The sequence below is a fragment of the Macaca mulatta genome, chromosome 1, assembly GCF_049350105.2.
Source record: "Macaca mulatta isolate MMU2019108-1 chromosome 1, T2T-MMU8v2.0, whole genome shotgun sequence".
Classification (NCBI taxonomy): Eukaryota; Metazoa; Chordata; class Mammalia; order Primates; family Cercopithecidae; genus Macaca; species Macaca mulatta.
The window spans coordinates 1769355-1788336 of record NC_133406.1 but is presented as its reverse complement, the minus strand read 5'-3'; the positions used below and the strand labels follow the sequence as shown (position 1 = coordinate 1788336).

The following is an 18982-nucleotide window of genomic DNA, read 5'->3' as shown; positions in this document are numbered from 1 at the left end:
TTGGGAACCAAATATACCCCCCACTGTTTAGCATTTCTAGTTTTGGGAAAAGTGACATTTTGGAAAGAGAACCAGCACCACTCGTCTCCATTAATGTTGAAAGTAGCTGAAGATTCTTTAGGAATTTCAGAGAAATATTTGTCTTTCTCACTTTCTTCTAATTTAATTAAGCTATTTTTTCTTACACCAGTATTCAAAATAATTTTTAAAAATTATTATGATAGCTATAAAGAGGAATGAAGTATGGATTTGTGGTATGATTTGGAGGAAACTTGAAGACATTATGCTAAGTAAAAGAATCCCATCACAAACATCCACGTATATGATTTTATTTATATGAAATGTTCAGCACAGAGACATCTAGATACAAAGTGGGTTACCAGTTGCTTAGCTCAAGGGAAGGTGTGTGGGAAAAATAGAAGGGTGATAGTTAAAGGGTACATATAATGTGATAAAAAAATTCTAAAATGACTGGTGTTGCTTGCACATGTATGTGAGCATATTAAAAACTTTACATTCTACACTTTGAATAATAAATGTATACGAATTACATCTCAAAGTTTTTTATTTAAAAAAATTAAAAAATTATTACAAACTATTTTATACATACAAATGCACACATACAATCATCTTGGTATTCACAGGGAATTGCTTCTAGAATTCCCCCCAGATATCAAAATTCTGGATGCCAAAGGGTCTATATTAAATGATGTAGTATTTGCATATAACCTATGAACATTTTCCTGCACACTGTAGATTATCTCTAGATTACCTATACATTTAGAATGCTATGTGAATAATTTTTGTACTGTATCTTTTGTAATGACAAAAAGAAGCTTGTGTATGTTCAGTACAGACACAGCCATTATAAGCCTAACTACATATTTGATCCAAGGTTGGCTGAATTCATTGATGTGGAAACCACAGACACAGAGGGTCAATTGCATATATTTATTTTTCATAAATATGTGAAAAATAAAACCAACATCTGCTTAATGCAACTTTCCCACTCTATTGCCCTTCCCAAGTATAACTCTTTGCCTCTCCAAAAAGAATCATCGTTCATTTTAAATTCTGAAAAATCATAATACCTTTGACTTTCATCATAATTTTGCTACTTATGTAGGTATCCCTAAATAATGCCTTGTTTAGCCTTTTAAGTTTTAAAATTTTCTACAAAGGTGTCCACTATCTATGCTACTGTTAACTTCCTTTTTAATTCAACATTGTAGTTTTGGATGGTTTAGTTTCTTATTTAATTCTATATATTGTTTATGATTTAACCCTCTAAATTGAAGACACTAAAACCTACCTCAGAGAGAATTCTTGAAAGGTAATGGATGAAAAGTGCTTGTAGCAATGCCTGACTCATTGTAGATGTTCCGTGGTACAGTAAGTTCTTACTTAAATCATCAGTAGGTTCTCAGAAACTGGGACTTTAAGCAAAAATGTGTATCATTAAACCAATTTTACTGAAAGCTAATTGATATTGAAAAGAGTTAAGTTCCTATAGCATATTTCTGGTCACAAAAACATCACCAAGTTTCTAAATAAATATCCAAAACACTTCTCATATTAAACATTGAAATAAATGAGAGCTATGGAGACATTTAAGAAAGGTTAATACAGCTACTTGTGCAGCTCAGGCAGGAGGATCTCTTGAGCCTAGGAGTTCGAGGTTACAGTGAGCTATGAACATGCCACTATGAACATGTAAGATAATTACTTACCCAATTCTTAGTGAGTCAGTAAGTGATGGTGGTCATAGTGGTGATGGGTTAAATCAATGAATACATGTTTGGAAACCACACATTGCAAAGAGCACCTCCTACCACCTCAGTGTTCAAAATAAAAAAAATGTCAGCCTTGGCCGGGCGCGGTGGCTCAAGCCTGTAATCCCAGCACTTTGGGAGGCCGAGGCGGGCGGATCACGAGGTCAGGAGATCGAGACCATCCTGGCTGACACGGTGAAACCCCGTCTCTACTAAAAAATACAAAAAACTAGCCGGGCGAGGTGGCGGGTGCCTGTAGTCCCAGCTACTGGGGAGGCTGAGGCAGGAGAATTGCGTGAACCCGGGAGGCGGAGCCTGCAGTGAGCTGAGATCCGGCCACTGCACTCCAGCCTGGGCGGCAGAGCGAGACTCCGTCTCAAAAAAAAAAAAAAAAAAAAAAGTCAGCCTTGTCGAGCACGTCTATACTCCATTACTGCATTGTTCATTGTTGTGTATTTGCATGCTTATTAAGCACTTTACACATATTGATGTTATAATATGTTTTATAAATTCATTCATTCATTTCCCACCTTACCAATTCTAATTCAGGGTCACAAGTAGCCAGAGGCTATCCCAGCAGCTCAGGGTGCAAGGTAGGAACCAATCCTGGACAGGACTGCATTTCATTGTAAGCCACACTCACACCCTCACCCACACTCATTCTTTTTTGTTTTTTGTTTTTTTTTTTTTTTTTTTTTTTTTTTTGAGATGGAGTCTCACTCTGTCACCCAAGCTGGACTACAATGGCATGATCTCAGCTCACTACAACCTCCACCTCCTGGGTTCAAGCGATTCTCCTGCCTCAGCCTCCCAGTAGCTGGGACTACAGGTGCACACCACTGTGCCCAGCTAATTTTTATATTCTTAATAGAGATGGGATTTCACCATGTTGGCCAGGCTGGTCTCGAACTCCTGACCTCAGGTGATCCATCTGCCTGGACCTCTCAAAGTGCTGGGATTATAGGTGTGAGCCACCATGCCTGGCCGACACTCACTCTTACTGGGACAATGTAGATGCGCCAGTTAACCGAATGTGCACATCTTTGGGTTGTAGGGGAAAACTGGAATACCTGGAGAAAACATGCACAAAGAGACAAAGAGAGAACCTGTAAACTCTACACAGACAGTGGCCTTGGCCAGGAATTGATTTTTTTTTTCTCATCCACATAACTAAATGACACTGAACAAAATAACATTAGTTGAGGACCTGCATACCTATGTAATAATATGTACAATATTATATAACTATGAGTGATTTTATATATATAGTATTATGACAATTACCTAATGTAAATGACAAGTTGATGGGTGCAGCAAGCCAACATGGCACATGTATACCTATGTAACAAACCTGCACATTGTGCACATGTACCCCAGAACTTAAAGTATAATAATAATAATAATAATAATAAATTGATTATTTCTATGTCGGTGTAGATTATTTTGTCAACTGCATTATTTATTACAAGTTTTCAAAGTATAGTAAAATCTGACTTATAGACACCTTTACAAAAAGACTTGTTCGGGATATTTGAAGATTTTGGATGGCTAAGTTTGTTTTTTTTTTTTTTTAGTATCGATTTGTTTCTAAATGCATGCTTTTAAACTTAAACTGAAAGAATACGTTGTATTTGAAAATTGTAATAATTTTCAAATTACCTTGCAAACTTGTTTATGAACATGTATGGCACAGCTTAAATAAGACTGTGCAAACTCTTTTGTGTTCTACTTTTTAAATATTACTTTTTTTGTTCACCTCCCCATATTTGCAAGCCTCACATAGTTGCCATTTTAAATATGTTTTTGTGATTCACCAATTTTCTACCAGTCAGAGAGAAGCACAAGAGAGAGGAAATGAAACCATCTGGCTTTGAGCCCTCACCAGGTGTGCTTGTGAGGTCCCAAATACTCACGTGTGGTATTAGTCCATTTTCACACTGCTAGAAAGAATTACCCAAGACTGGGTCATTTATAAGAGAAAAAGTTTAATTGACTCACAGTTCCACATGGCTGGGAAGGCCTCAGAAAACTTACAATCATCGTGGAAGGGGAAGCAGGCATGTCTTACATGGCAGCAGGAGAGAGAAAGGAGTGAAGGAGGAACTTCCAACACTTATAAAACCATTAGATCTTGTGAGAACTCACTCACTATCACAGGAGCAGCATGGGGGAAACCACCCCCATGATTCAATGATCCCTCTGCCCAATTGTAATCCCTCCCTTGACATGTGGGGATTACAATTGGAGATAAGATTTGGGTGGGGACACAGAGCCCAACCATATCACATGGGGTGCATGGTTGTTCTTGGTGTTAGCTTACAAGATCCAAGCTGTTATCACAGGGTAATGTGAAAATTGCACCAGCAGATGCATTGGAAAAAAAAAATCAATGGACACCAAGAACAATCATGCACCCCACGTGATATGGTTTGGCTCTGTTCAAAGAAATCAGAGATGACACAAACAAACGGGAAAACATTCTGAGGCAGGAGAATAGGGTCTGGAGGCAGGGAACCTAAGGCTGATTCATGCTGACTGGACATCACAGGCTATTCCGCTTTCAATTCCTCCTTTTTCTTTGTGGCAGTTGCTGCCTGGCAGTTGGAAAATATAAGTGCCTCTGATTGGTCCCTTCCCACAACCAATCAGACTGGTCATGGCCCACTACTTTATTTGCATAGAGTGAACCAATGGGAAACCTCTAGAGGGCGTTTAAACCCCAAAATATTCTGTAACCAATGCTCTTGAGCTGCTTGCTTGAGCCTCCCCTGACTCTGTGGAGTGTACTTTCATTTAAAATAAATCTGCTTTTGTTGCCTTGTTGTGTTTGTGTGTTTTGTCCAATTATTTGTTCAAAATGCCAAGAATCTGGACAACAACCCTCAACAGTAACAATTCCCTGCTCATGGATAAGAAGAATCAGTATCACTAAAATGGCCATGTTGCCAAAAGCAATTTACAGGTTCAATGCTATTCTTATTAAACTAACAATGACATTCTCCACAGAACTAGAACAAAATCTGTTTTAAAATTCATATAGAACCATAAATGAACTAGAATAGCTAAGGCAATCTTAAGCAAAAAGAACAAAGCTGGAGGGATCAAACCACTCAACTTTATAGTAGAGGGCTACATTAATCAAAACAGCACAATATTGGTACAAAAATAGACAGACATACCAGTGGAACTGAATAGAGAGCCCAGAAATAAGGCCACACACCTACAAGCATCTGATCTTCAACAAAGCTGACAAAAACAAGCAACAGGGAAAGAACTCCCTATTGAATAAATTGTGCTTGAATAACTGGTAGCCACATGTAGAAGACTGAAACTGGACCTCTTTTTTTTTTACAAGATATAAAAAAATTAACTCAAGATTGATTAAAAACTTAAATGTAAAACCCAAACTATAAAATCCCTGGAAGACAACCTAGGCAATACTATTCTGGACATAAGAATGAGCAAAATTTTTATGATGAAGATGCCAAAAGCAATCACAACAAAAGCAAAAATTGACAAATGGGATCTAATTAAACTTATGAGTTTCTGTCTATCAAAATAAACTATCAACAGAGTGAAGAGACAATCTACAGAATGGGAGGGAATATTTGTGAACTATGCATCTGACAAATGTCTAATATTCAGCATCTATAAAGAACTCAAACAAATTTACAACAACAAAACCCCCCCAAAACCTCATTTAAAAGTGGGCAAATGCTGGGTGCAGTGGTTCATGCCTGTAATCCAAGAACTTTGGGAGGCCAAGGCAGGAGGATCACTTGAGAACCAAGAAAGGGCCTGCATAGCCAAAGCAAGATGAAGCAAAAAGGACAAATCTGGAAGCATCACATTACCCAACTTCAAACTATACTGTAAGGCCATAGTCACCAAAACAGCAAGGTACTGGTATAAAAATAGGCACATAGACCAATGGAAGAGTATAGAGAACCAAGAAGTAAAACGAAATACTTACAGCCAACTGATCTTCAAAAAACCAAACAAAAACATAAAGTGAGGAAAGGACACACTATTCAACAAATGGTGCTGGGATAACTGGCAAGTCACATGTAGAAGAATGAAACTGGATCCTCACCTCTCCCCTTATAAAAAAAGTCAATCCACGATGGATCAAAGACTTAAATCTAAGACCTGACACCATAAAGCTTCTACAAGATGACATCAGAAAAAACTCTTCTGTCACTGAACTCACCTGCAGCTCTCAGGGTTTCTGTGTCTTTCTTTGTAGTTGGAGCCAGGTCTACACACCAGCAGCCATGTCGAAGGGACCTGCAGTTGATATTGATATTGGCACCACCTACTTTTGTGTGGGTGTTTTCCAGCACAGAAAAGTAGAGATAATTGCCAATGATCAGGGAAACGGAACCACTCCAAGCTATGTCGCCTTTACAGACACAGAATGATTGATCCGTGGTGCCACAAAGAATCAAGTTGCAATGAACCCCACCAACATGGTTTTTGATGCCAAATGTCTGATTGGATGCAGATTTGATGATGCTGTTATCCAGTCTGATATGAAGCATTGGCCCCTCATGTTGAATGATGCTGGCGGGCCCAAGGTCCAAGTGGAATACAAGGCAGAGACCAAAAGCTTCTACCCAGAGGAGGTGCCCTCTATGGCTCCAATAACGATGAAGGACATTGCAGAAGCATACCTTGGCAATACTGTTAGCAATGCTATGGTCACAGTGCCAGCTTACTTTAATGACTCTCAGCGTCAGGTTCCAAAGATGCTGGAACTATTGCTGGTCTCAATGTACTTAGAATTATCAATGAGCCAACTGCTGCTGCTATTGCTTATGACTTAGACAAAAAGGTTAGAGCTGAAAGAAACGTGCTGATCTTTGACCTGAGAGGTGACTCTTTTGATGTGTCAGTCCTCACTATTGAGGATGGAATCTTTGAGGTCAAATCTACCGTCAGAAACACCCACTTGGGTGGAGAAAACTTTGACAACTGAATGTCAACCATTTGATTGCTGAGTTCAAGTGCAAGCATAAGAAGAACATCAGTGAGAACAAGAGAGCTGTAAGATGCCTCCATACTGCTTGTGAACATGCTAAGCATACTCTCTCTTCCAGCACCCAGGCCAGTATTGAGATTGATTCTCTCTGTGAAGGAATCGACTTCTATACGTCCAGTGCCCATGCCCAATTTGAAGAACGGAATGCCGACCTGTTCCATAGTACCCTAGACCCCACAGAGAAAGCCCTTCAAGATGCCAAACTGGATAAGTCACAGATTCATGATATTGTCCTGTTTGGTAGTTCTACTCATATCCCCAATATTCAGAAGCTTCTCCAAGACTTCATCAATGGAAAAGAACCAAATAAGAGCATCAATCCTGATGAAGTTCTTGCTTATGGTGCAGCTGTCCAGGTAGCCATCCTATCTGGAGACAAGTCTGAAAATGTCCAAGATTGGTGCTCTTAGATGTCTCTCTTCTTTCCCTCGGTATTGGAACTGCTGGTGGAGTCATCACTGTCCTCATCAAGCGTAATACTACCATTCCTACCAAGCAGACACAGACCTTCACTACCTATTCTGACAACCAGCCTGGTGTGCTTATTCAGGTTTATGAAGGTGAGCGTGCCACGACCAGGGATAACCTGCTTGGCAAGTGTGAACTCACAGGCATACTTCCTGCACCCTGTGATGTTCCTCAGATTGAAGTCACTTTTGACATTGATGCCAATGGCATCCTCAATGTCTCCGCTGTGGACAAGAGTACAGGAAAAGAGAACAAGATTACTATCACTAATGACAACGGCCGTTCAAGCAAGGAAGACATTGACTGTATGGTCCAGGAAGCTGAGAAGTACAAAGCTGAAGATGAGAAGCAGAGGGATGAAGTATCATCTAAGAATTCACTTGAGTCATATGTATTCAACGTGAAAGCAACTGTCGAAGATGAGAAACTTCAAGGCAAGATTAATGATGAAGACAAACAGAAGATTCTGGACAAGTGTAATAAAATTATCAACTGGCTCGATAAGAATCAGACTGCCGAGAAGGAAGAATTTGAACATCAGCAGAAAGAGCTGGAGAAAGTCCGTAACTCCATCATTACCAAGTGTACCGGAGTGCAGGAGGCATGCCAGGAGGAATGCCTGGGGGAATCCCTGGTGGTGGAGCTCCTCCCTCTGATGGTGCTTCCTCAGGGCCCACCATTGAAGAGGTTGATTAAGCTAAGTATAGATGTAGCATTGTTCCACACATTTTAAAACACTGAAGGACCTAAATTTGTAGCAAATTCTGTGGCAGTTTTTAAAAGTCCAGCTACTATAGTAAGTTACTTGGCATTCTCTTTTTTTTTTTTTTTTTTTTGAGACGGAGTCTCGCTCTGTAGCCCAGGCTGGAGTGCAGTGGCCGGATCTCAGCTCACTGCAAGCTCCGCCTCCCGGGTTCACGCCATTCTCCGGCCTCAGCCTCCAGAGTAGCTGGGACTACAGGCGCCCGCCACCTCGCCCGGCTAGTTTTTTGTATTTCTTAGTAGAGACGGGGTTTCACCGTGTTAGCCAGGATGGTCTCGATCTCCTGACCTCGTGATCCACCCGTCTCGGCCTCCCAAAGTGCTGGGATTACAGGCTTGAGCCACCGCGCTCGGCCTGGCATTCTCAATACTTGAATATGGAGCATATGCACAGGGGAAGGAAATAACATTGCACTTTAAAATACTGTATTTTAACCAGAAAATCAGTGTCTTAAATAAAAACTGTTTAAAATTGGCACCATAAAAAAAAGAAAAACCCTTCTAGACATTGACTTAGGCAAAAACTTCATGACCAAGAACCCAAAAGCAAATGCAACAAAAACAAAGATAAATAGTTGGGACTTAATTAAACTAAAAAGTTTTGGCAGAGCAAAAGAATCAGCAGAGTTAACAGACAACTTACAGAGTGGGAGAAAATTTTCACAATCTCTACATCTGACAAAAGACTAATATCCAGAATCTACAAAGAAATCAGCAAGAACAAAACAAATAATCCCATCAAAATGTGGGCTAAGGACATGAATTCTCAAAAACAGATCGACAAATGGCCAAGAAGCTATGGAAAAATGCTCAACATCACTAATTATTAGGGAAATGGAGATCAAAACTGCAATGCAATATCACCCCACTCCTGTAAGAATGGCCATAATAAAAAAATCAAAAAATAATATATGGCGTGGATGTGGTGAAATGGGAACACTTTTACGTGGCTGATGGGAATGTAAACTAGTACAACCAGGATGGAAAACAACGTGGAGATTCCTTAAAGAACTAAAAGTAGATCTACCATTTGATCCAGCAATCCTACTGGGTATCTACCCAGGGGAAAAGAAGTCATTATATGAAAAAGATACTTGCACATGCATGTTTATAGCAGCACAATTTGCAACTGCAGAAAAAAATGTCCCATCAACCAACGAATGGATAAAGAAAATGTGGTACATAAATACCATGGAATATTACCTCAGCCATAAAAAAGGAATGAAATAATGGCATTTGCAGCAACCTGAATGGAATTGGAGACTATTATTCCAAGTAAAGTAACTAAGGAACAGACAACCAAACATCGTATGTTCTCACTCATAAGTGGGAGCTAAGCTATGAGAACACAAAGGCATAAGAATGATACAATGGACTTCGGGAACTTGGGGGAAAGGGTGGAAGGAGGGTGAGGGATAAATGACTACACATTGGGCACAGTGTATACTAATTGTGTGATGGGTATACCAAAATCTTCGAATCACCACCAAAGAATTTATTCATGTAACCAAACACCACCTGTTCCCCAAAGGCATACTGAAATAAAAAATAAATCTTAAAAAACATGGTACATATACACAATGGAGTATTATTAACCAAAAAAAAAAAAAAAAAAAAAAAAAAAAATGAGATCCAGTCCTTTGCAACAACATGAATGGAACTGGACATCATTATGTTTAATTAAATAATCCAGGCACAAAGAGCTAAATGTTATATGTTCTCACTTATTTGTGCGATCTAAAAATCACAACAATTGAATCCATGGAGATAGAGAGTCGAAGGATGGTTTCCAGAGACTGGAAGGGTCACTGAGGGATGTGTGTTGGGGGGAGGTGAGGATTGTTAATGGATACAAAAAATAATTAGAAGCAATGAATAAGACCTACTATTTGATGCCACAACAGGGTGGCTATAGTCAATAATAATTTAATTGTACATTTTAAAATAATTTAAAGGGTGTAATTGGGTTGTTTGTGATTCAAAGGATAAATGCTTGAGGGGACGGATGCCCCGTTCTCTATGCTGTGATTATTTCACATTGCATGCCTGTATCACACCCCATCTCATGTACCCCATAAATATGTATACCTACTATGTACCCACAAAAATTAAAAGCAAAAGAAAAAGAGAAAAAGAAAAGTAAATAAAATATATTAAAAGGCAAAAGTAACAACAATAGCATGGTATTGAGTTTAAAAGAGACACATAGTCCAATGGAACAGACTATAGAACTGAGAAATAAATCCATGTATTTACAGCCAACTGGTTTTCTACAAAGGCTCCAAGAACATACACTGGGTGTTGGACATTATTTTCAATTAATGGTGCTGGGAAAACTGGATATCTACATGCAAAAGTATGACACTGGACCCCTATTTCTCACCATAAACAAAAATCAACTGAAGATGAATTATGAACTTATACATAAGACCTGAAACTATAAAACTATTAGATAAAAATACACAGAAAACACTTCAGAACATTAGTTTAGGCAAATATTTTATGGCTAAGACATCAAAAACACACACAATGAAAACAAAAACAAAAGCAGACAAATGGGAAAATATTATTAAATAAAAAACCTACAAAGCAGAGAAAACAATGTAGCAAAGAAACAACTTGTTGAATGGGAGAAAATATTCAAAAACTATTCATCTGACAAAGAACTAACATCCAAAATATACTCAAATAGTAAAAATCAATCACATTAAAAAGTGCACAAAGAACATAAATAGACATTTTTCAAAAGAAGAAGTGCAAATGGCTAACAGGTTTTTTTTTTTTTTTTTTTTTTTTTTTTTTTTTTTTTTGAGACGGAGTCTCGCTCTGCCGTTCAGGCTGGAGTGCAGTGGCCGGTTCTCAGCTCACTGCAAGCTCCGCCTCCCGGGTTTACGCCATTCTCCTGCCTCAGCCTCCCGAGTAGCTGGGACTACAGGCGCCCGCCACCTCGCCCGGCTAGTTTTTTGTATTTTTTAGTAGAGATGGGGTTTCACCGTGTTAGCCAGGATGGTCTCGATCTCCTGACCTCGTGATCCGCCCATCTCGGCCTCCCAAAGTGCTGGGATTACAGGCTTGAGCCACCGCGCCCGGCCACAGGTTTTTTTTTTAATGCTCAACATTACCAGTCACAAGGGAAATATAAATCAAAACCAGAATGAGATATCATCTTACCCCAGTTAAAATGACTATTATTAAAAGGAAAACATAAGAGATGTTGGCAAGAATGTGGAGAAAATAAAACTTATATACTGTTGGTGACAATGTAAGTCAGTACAGCCACTATGGAAAAAGAGTATAGAGATTTCTACAAAAAAAAAAAAAAGAAAAAAAAAAAAAAAAAGAAAACTACCATAGCATCTAGCAATCCCACTACTGGGTATTTATCAAAAGAAAAGGAAATCCATATATCAAAGGGATGCCTACATTTGCATGTTTATCACAACAGTATTTACAATAGCAAAGACATGAGATCAACCAAATTGTCCATCAATGAATGAAAATGTAGTGTATGTGCACAATACACTACTATTATGCCTTTAAAAAAAATGAAATTTTGTTATTTGCAGCAACATGGATATAAATGGATGTCATTATGTTAAGTGATATATGCCAGGCACAGAAGGACAAATATTGAATAGTTTCACTTATATGTGGGAGCAAAAAAAGTTGATCTCATGGAGATAGAGAGAAAAATGATAGCTACCAGAGACTGAGAAGTATGTGTAGATGGGTGCTGATGGAAGAAGAGAGGTTGTTAATGGGTGCAAACATACAGTTAGATAAAAGAAATGTTTTATTATTTGATAGCAGAGTAACTGACTATATATTACAATGTATTGTATATTTCAAAATAGCTTGAATAGAGAACTGAAAGGTTTCCAACACATAGAAATAATAAACAGGCTGGACACTCTAGCTCATTCCTGTAATCCCAGCACTTTGGGAGGTCAAGGGAGTGGGATATTTGAGGCCAGGATTTTGAGACTAGCCTGAGCAAGAGTGATATCCCAACTCTACAAAAAAAAAATAATAATCAGCCAGGTGTGGTGGTATGCGCCTGCAGTCCCAGTTACTTAGGAGGCTGAGGTGGGAAAATTTCTTCAGCCCAGGTGGTTGAGACTACAGTGAGCCATGATTACACCACTGCACTCCAGCCTGGAGTGCAGGCTCCACTATCTGGAGTGAAACTCCAGATAGGGTTTCACTCTATCTCCTATCTCCAAAAAACCTATCTCCAAAAACCTATCTCCAAAAAATTTTTGTAAAATTAAAAATAAAAATTTGAGTTGATGAATACCCTATACACCAACTTGATCATTATACATTGTATGCATATAACAAAATATTATACATATGACATAAATATGTACACATATTATGTATCAACATAAAAATATAAAAAAGAAATAAACTGGCATCAAAGCCATGAAAATAAATTGAATTGTTAAATGGCAGTTGATACAGACTTCAGGTAAAATGATAACTAAGCTACTTGGCTGAATAAAATATTTAGAATGCAGCTGAGAAAGCAGAGAGATCTAAAATATATGAAAGAGATTAGGAGATACAAATAATCAAATGAGCAGGTCTAATTTAAATCATGTTGAAAATTCAAAAGTAGAGAAGAGGGAAAACAAAGATATAATATTTGAAATAAAGACTTTGAATTTTATAGAAATGATAAAATCAGATCAGGAAGGATGGCTCATACCTATAATCCAACACTTTGAGAGGCCAAGGCAGGAGGAGTACTTGAGCCCGAGGAGTTTGAGACCAGCCTCAGCAACATAGTGAGACCCTGTCTCTACAAAAAAATGTTTTTAATTAGCCAGGTGTGGTGGCGTGTGCCTGTAATCCCAGCTATTCAAAGGCTGAGGTGGGAGGACCATTTGAGTCCAGGAGGTCGAGGGAGCAGTGAGACATGATTGTGCCACTGCACCCCAGGCTGGGGCACAGAGAGAAATCCTGTCTCAAAAAAAAAAAAAAATATATATATATATATATAAATAAGTAAAAATAAAAACAAAGAAATAACAAAGTTGGGAATTAGAGATACATATGGGAGATCAAAAAAGTGTGACAAATAAAACAGGATATTTATATACAATCGAGAATAGTGTGGCCAGTCGCGGTGGCTCATGTCTGTAATCCTAGAACTTTGGGAGGCCGAGGCGGGTGGATCATGAGGTCAGGACATCGAGACCATCCTGGCTAATACAGTGAAACCCTGTCTCTACTAAAAATACAAAAAACTAGCCGAGTGTGGTGGCGGGTGCCTGTAGTCCCCGCTACTCGGGAGGCTGAGGCAGGAGAATGGTGGGAACCCGGGAGGTGGAGCTTGCAGTGAGCCGAGATGGAGCCACCGCACTCCAGCCTGGGTGACAGAGCAAGACTCCGTCTCAAAAAAAAAAAAGAAAGCAAGCAAAGAAACAAAATCCTTATAGACATATGATTGATGTGCACAATTTACTCAATTGCATTTGCTAATCATATTAATCATATTACAAAGATTGTTATAATTGATACAACACAGGGTTAGTAATAACCTTGAATGAATGTATTCAGAGAAATACCCTATGCAACATGTAAAACTATTTGAGGGACTATCAAATGCATTTCTAGTTGTAAATTTTCATCACTTTTGATAAACCTTAATTATTCTCCTCCAAAGAGTCTAAACAATCTTGAATATTTGCTTATCAGCATAGATTAAGACTAAAGGACTAATTGTGGCATAGCTATTGAACACAAGCATATGGAACCATACCAATAGAGGGTTGTTTATCCATGTTACAACCCCTGAAAATGAGAATATGAAGTCCATCCTATATATGAAGACAAAACAACTCACCAACAATAGTATGGTCTGGGAGGCCCTTTTTGCTGGGGAGACTGTTGGGGAGAGGCTGGTGCTATGTAGGTGCTGGGACATCATTTAATTTTTCTTCTTAAGAATAATTTACACATTGTTCTTGACTTTCTAGTAAAAATAAATAAATGTTTAAAAATAGTAATTTACACACCACAGTAACAGTGTTATAATATTCTGTGCTTCTTTGTGTATTTACTATTAAGTTTTGTGCCTTCAGATGATTTCTTATTGCCCCTTAACCTACCTTCCTTCCTCCCTCCCTCCCTCCCTCCCTCCCTCCCTTCCTTCCTTCCTTCTTTGTGGTATGATCTCTGCTCACTGCAACCTCCTCCACCTCCTGGGTTCAAGCAATTCTCCCGCCTCAGCCTCCAGAGTAGCTGGGATTACAGGTGCCCACCACCACATCCAGCTACTTTTTGTATTTTTAGTAGAGATGGGGTTTCACCATGTTGGCCAGGCTAGTCTTGAACTCCTGACTTCAGGTGATCCACTCACCTTGGCCTCCCAAAGTGCAAGGATTACAGGTGTGAGCCACTGTGCCCGGCCACATTCTTTTCTTTCTGATTGAAGTAATCCCTTTGGCATTTCTTGGAGGACAGTTCTGGTGTTGATGAAATCTCTTAGCTTTTGTTTGTCTGGGAAAGTCGTATTTCTCCCTCCCAAATATTCTTCAGATATTTGAAGGATATCTTTGCCAGATATACTACTCTGGGATAAAAGTCTTTTTTTTTTTTTTTTCCTTCTTGTTCAGCACATTAAATAAATCATGCCATTCTCTTCTGGCTTATAAGAGTTCCACTAAAAAGTCTGCTGCCAGACATATTGAAGCTCTATTGAGTGTTGTTTCTTTTCTCTTGCTTCTTTTAGGATCCTTTCTTTATTGTTGACTTTTGGGAGTTTGATTATTAAATGCCTTGAGGTAGTCTTCTTTGGGTTAAGTCTGCTTGATGTTCTAATACGTAACCTTCTTTAGTTGGATACTGATATGTTTCTCTAGGTTTGGGGAGTTCTGTGTTGTTTCTCTGTATAAACTTTCTACCTCTATCTTTCTCTACCTCCTCTTTATAGCCAACAATTCTCAGATTTGCCTTTTTGAGGCTATTTTCTAGATCTTACAGACGTGCCTCATTCTTTTTTATTCTTTTTTTCTTTAGTCTTCTCTGACTGCATATTTTAAAACAGCCTGTCTTTATGCTCACTAATTCTTTCTTCTGCTTGATCAATTCTGCTATTAACAAACTCAAATGCATGTTTTAGTATGCCAAGTGCATTTTTCACTTCTAGGATTTCTGCTTGATTCTTTTTAATTATTTCAACCGCTTTATTAAATTTATCTGATAGAATTCTGAATTCCTTTTCTGTATTATCTTGAATTTCTTTGCATTCCTTTAACACATCTATTTTGAATTCTCTGTCTGAAAGGCCACATATCTCTGTTTCTCCAGGATTGATCTCTGTTGCCTTACTTAATTCATTTGGTGAGGTCATGTTTTCCTGGATGATCTTGATACTTGTAAATGTTTGTCTGTGCCTAGACATTAAATAATTAGGTATTTATTGTAATCTTTATAGTCTGGGCTTGTTTGTTCCCATTCTTCTTGGGAAGGCTTTTCAGATATTCAAAAAGACTTGGGTGTTATGATCTAAGTTGTATCTGCTTTAGGGGGCACCCTAAGCCCACTAATGCTGTGGTTCTTGCAGACTCATGGAAGTACTGCCTTGATGGTCTTGCACGAGATCTGGAAGAATTCTCTGATTTACAAGGCAAAGACTCTGGTTTTCTTTTCTTACTTTCTTCTAAACAGTCTCTCTCTGTTCTGAGCCACCTGGAGCTGGTAGTGAAGTGACACAAGTACCCCCTATGGCCACCACTTCTAAAGCTGTGCTCGGTCAGTCCCAAAACAAGCCCACAACTGGGTCTTACCCAAGGCCTGCTGTAACCCCTTTCTTGCTACAGCCTTTGTCTGCTCAAAGCTCTGGGGCTCCACAATCAGCATGTGGCAACGTCAGCCAAGCCTGTGTTTGTTCCTTCAGCGTGGTGAGCTCCTCCAGGCCAGGGACATGTCCAGAGGTGCTGTCTGGGAGGCAGGAACTAATGTCAAAAACCTTAGAAGACTACCTAGTGTGAAATTGTTCTGCAGCTGAGCTAGCACTCCAGCCACAAGATGTAGTCCTTCCCACTCTTCCTCTCTTTTCCAAAGGCAGAGGAGCCTCACCCCATGGCCACTGCCACTGGCCTATGGTCAGTACTGCAAGACTGCCACTGATGTTCCCTGAAGGCCCAAGGGCTCTCCATTCAGCTTGTGGTAAATTTTGCCTGACTTAGACTCACCCTTCAGGGCAACAGACTCCCCTCTGGTCCAGGGCACATCCAGAAATGCCATCTGTGTTAATTTATTCTTACATTGCAAAACATAATCATGCCTTCCCAACAGTGCCCCAAAGTCTAAACTCATCCCAGCATTAACTCAAAAGTCCAAAGTCCAAATTCTCATCTGTGACAAAGCAAGCCTCTTCCACCTATGAACTTGTAAAATCAAAAAGAAGTTAGTTACTCCCAAGATACAATGGGGATATAGGCATTGGGTAAATACTCCTTTTGTAAAAGGGAGACATTGGCCAAAAGAAAGGGGCTACTTGCCCCATGCAAGTTTGAAACCCAGCAGGGCAGTCATAAATCTTAAAGCTCCAAAATAATCTCTTTTGACTTTATGTCTCAAATCCGTAGCACACTGGTGCAACGGATGGGCTCCCAAGACCCTGGGCAGCTCCACCTGTGACTTTGCAGGGTTTGCCCCCAGTGGCTGATCTCATGAACTGGTGTTGATTGCCTGCAGCTTTTCCAGATGCAGGGAGCAAGCTGCCAGTGGATCTACCATTCCAGGGTCTACAGGACGGTGGCCCCCTTCTTACAACTCCACTAGGCAGTGCCCTGGAGGGGACTCTGTGTGGGGGCTGCACATTTCCCCTCCACACTGCCCTAGTAGAGGTTCCCCATGTGGGATCTGCCTCTGTAGCAGGCTTCTACCTAAATACCCAGGCTTTCCCATATATTCTCTGAAATCTGGGCGGAGGCTTCCAGGCCTCAACTCTTGTATTCTGTACACCAACAGGCTTAACACCACGTGGAAGCCACCAGACTTACAGCTTGCACCCTCTGAAGCAGTGGCCTGAACTGTGCCTGGGCCTTTTTGAGCCAAGGCTAGAGCTGGAATGGCTGGGATGCAGGGAGTTGTGTTTCAAGGCTGTGCAGGGTGAGCCCTGGTCATGGTCCATAAAATCATTTTTCCCTCCTAGGCCTCTGGGCCTGTGATGGGAGAGCCTCTTGCCAAGTCTCTGAAATGCTTTTGAGGCCTTTTCCCTATCGTCTTAGCTATCAGCACTTGATTCATTTTTACTTATGCAAATTTCTATAGCATGCTTGAATTTCTCCCCTGAAAATGGACTTTTCTGTTTTGATTTCTTCTTTAAAAAAAAAAAAAAAAAAGGAATACACATGCAGAATGTGCAGGTTTGTTACATAGATATACGTGTGTCATGGTGGTTTGCTGTACCTATTGACCCATCTTCTAAGTTCCCTCCCCTCACCCCACAGCCCCCAGCAGGCCCTGGTGTGTGTCCGCTCTGTGTCCATGTGTTCTCATTGTTCAACTCCCACTTATGAGTGAGAACATGCAGTGTTTGGTTTTCTCTTCCTGTGTGTCAGTTTGCTGAGGATGATGGCTTCCAGCTTCATCCATGTCCCTGCAAAGGACATTATCTCATTCCTTTTTATGGCAGCACAGTATTCTATGGTGTATATGTGCCACATTTTCTTTATCCAGTCTATCATTGATGGGCATTTGGGTTTGATCTATGTCTTTGCTATTGTAAACAGTGCTGCAATAAGCATATGTGTGCATGTGTCTTTATAGTACAGTGATTTATATTCCTTTGGGTATATACCCAGTAATGGGATTGCTGGGTCAAATGGTATTTCTGGTTCTGCATCCTTGAGGAATCACCATACTGTTTTTCATAATGGTTGAGCTAATTTACACTCCCACCAACAGTGTAAAACCGTTCCTATTTCTCCACATCCTCTACGACATCCGTTGTTTCCTGACTTTTTAAAAATTGCCATTCTGACTGGCATGAGATGGTATCTCATTATGGTTTTGATTTGCATTTCTCTGATGATCAGTGATGTTGAGCTTTCCTTGTTTGTTGGCCACATAAATGTCTTCTTTTGAGAAGTGTGTGTTCATATGCTTTGCCCACTTTTTGATGGGCTTGTTTTTTTCTTGTAGATTTGTTTAAGCTCCTTGTAGATTCTGGATATTAAACCTTTGTCAGGTGGGTAGATTGCAAAAATCTTCTCCCATTCTGTAAGATGTCTGTTCACTCTGATGATAGTTTCTTTTGCTGTGCAGAAGCTGTTTAGTTTAATTAGATCCCATTTGTAAATTTTGGCTCTTGTTGCAATTGTTTTTGGTGTTTTAGTCATGAAGTCTTTGCCCATGCCTATGTCCTAAATGGTTTTTTTTTAGGGTTTTTCTGGTTTTGGGTTTTACATGTAAGTCTTTAATCCATCTTGAGTTAATTTTTATATAAGGTGTAAGGAAGGGGTCCAGTTTCAGTTTTCTGCATATGGCTAGCCAGTTTTGGGGCTTTTCTTGTTTACCACATGACCATGCTGCAAATTTTCCAAACTGTTACGCTCTGCATCCCCTTTAAATATAAATTCTAACTTTAGATCATTTCTTTGCTCATGCATATGAGCACAGGTTTTTGGAAGCAGCCACTCTACTTCTTGAATGTTTTGTTGTTCAGAAATATCTACCACCAGATACACTAAATCATCATTCTCAAGTTCAAAGCTCCACAAATTTCTAGGGCAGATACACAAAGCAGCCAAGTTCTTTGCTACGGCATGAAGAAAGTGACCTTTGCTCCATTTCTTAATAAGCTCCTCATTTCCATCTGACAGCCTGGACTTTCATGTCCCTATCACTATCAGCACTTTGGACACAACCATTTAACCAATCTGTAGGATATTCCAAACTTTCCATCATCTTCCTGTCTTCT

General features: G+C 39.6%; 2 pseudogenes across 1 annotated transcript; one reads left to right on the top strand and one right to left on the bottom strand.

Moving 5' to 3' along the window:
- Nucleotides 1-4049: 4049 nt before the first annotated feature.
- Nucleotides 4050-8048, top strand: LOC701769 (heat shock cognate 71 kDa protein pseudogene; annotated as a pseudogene). The gene has a single exon (XR_013415811.1). The product of XR_013415811.1 is annotated as a heat shock cognate 71 kDa protein pseudogene (transcript).
- MACMULV1R-PS1002 (vomeronasal 1 receptor macMulV1R-ps1002 pseudogene) lies at nucleotides 13679-13975 on the bottom strand (annotated as a pseudogene).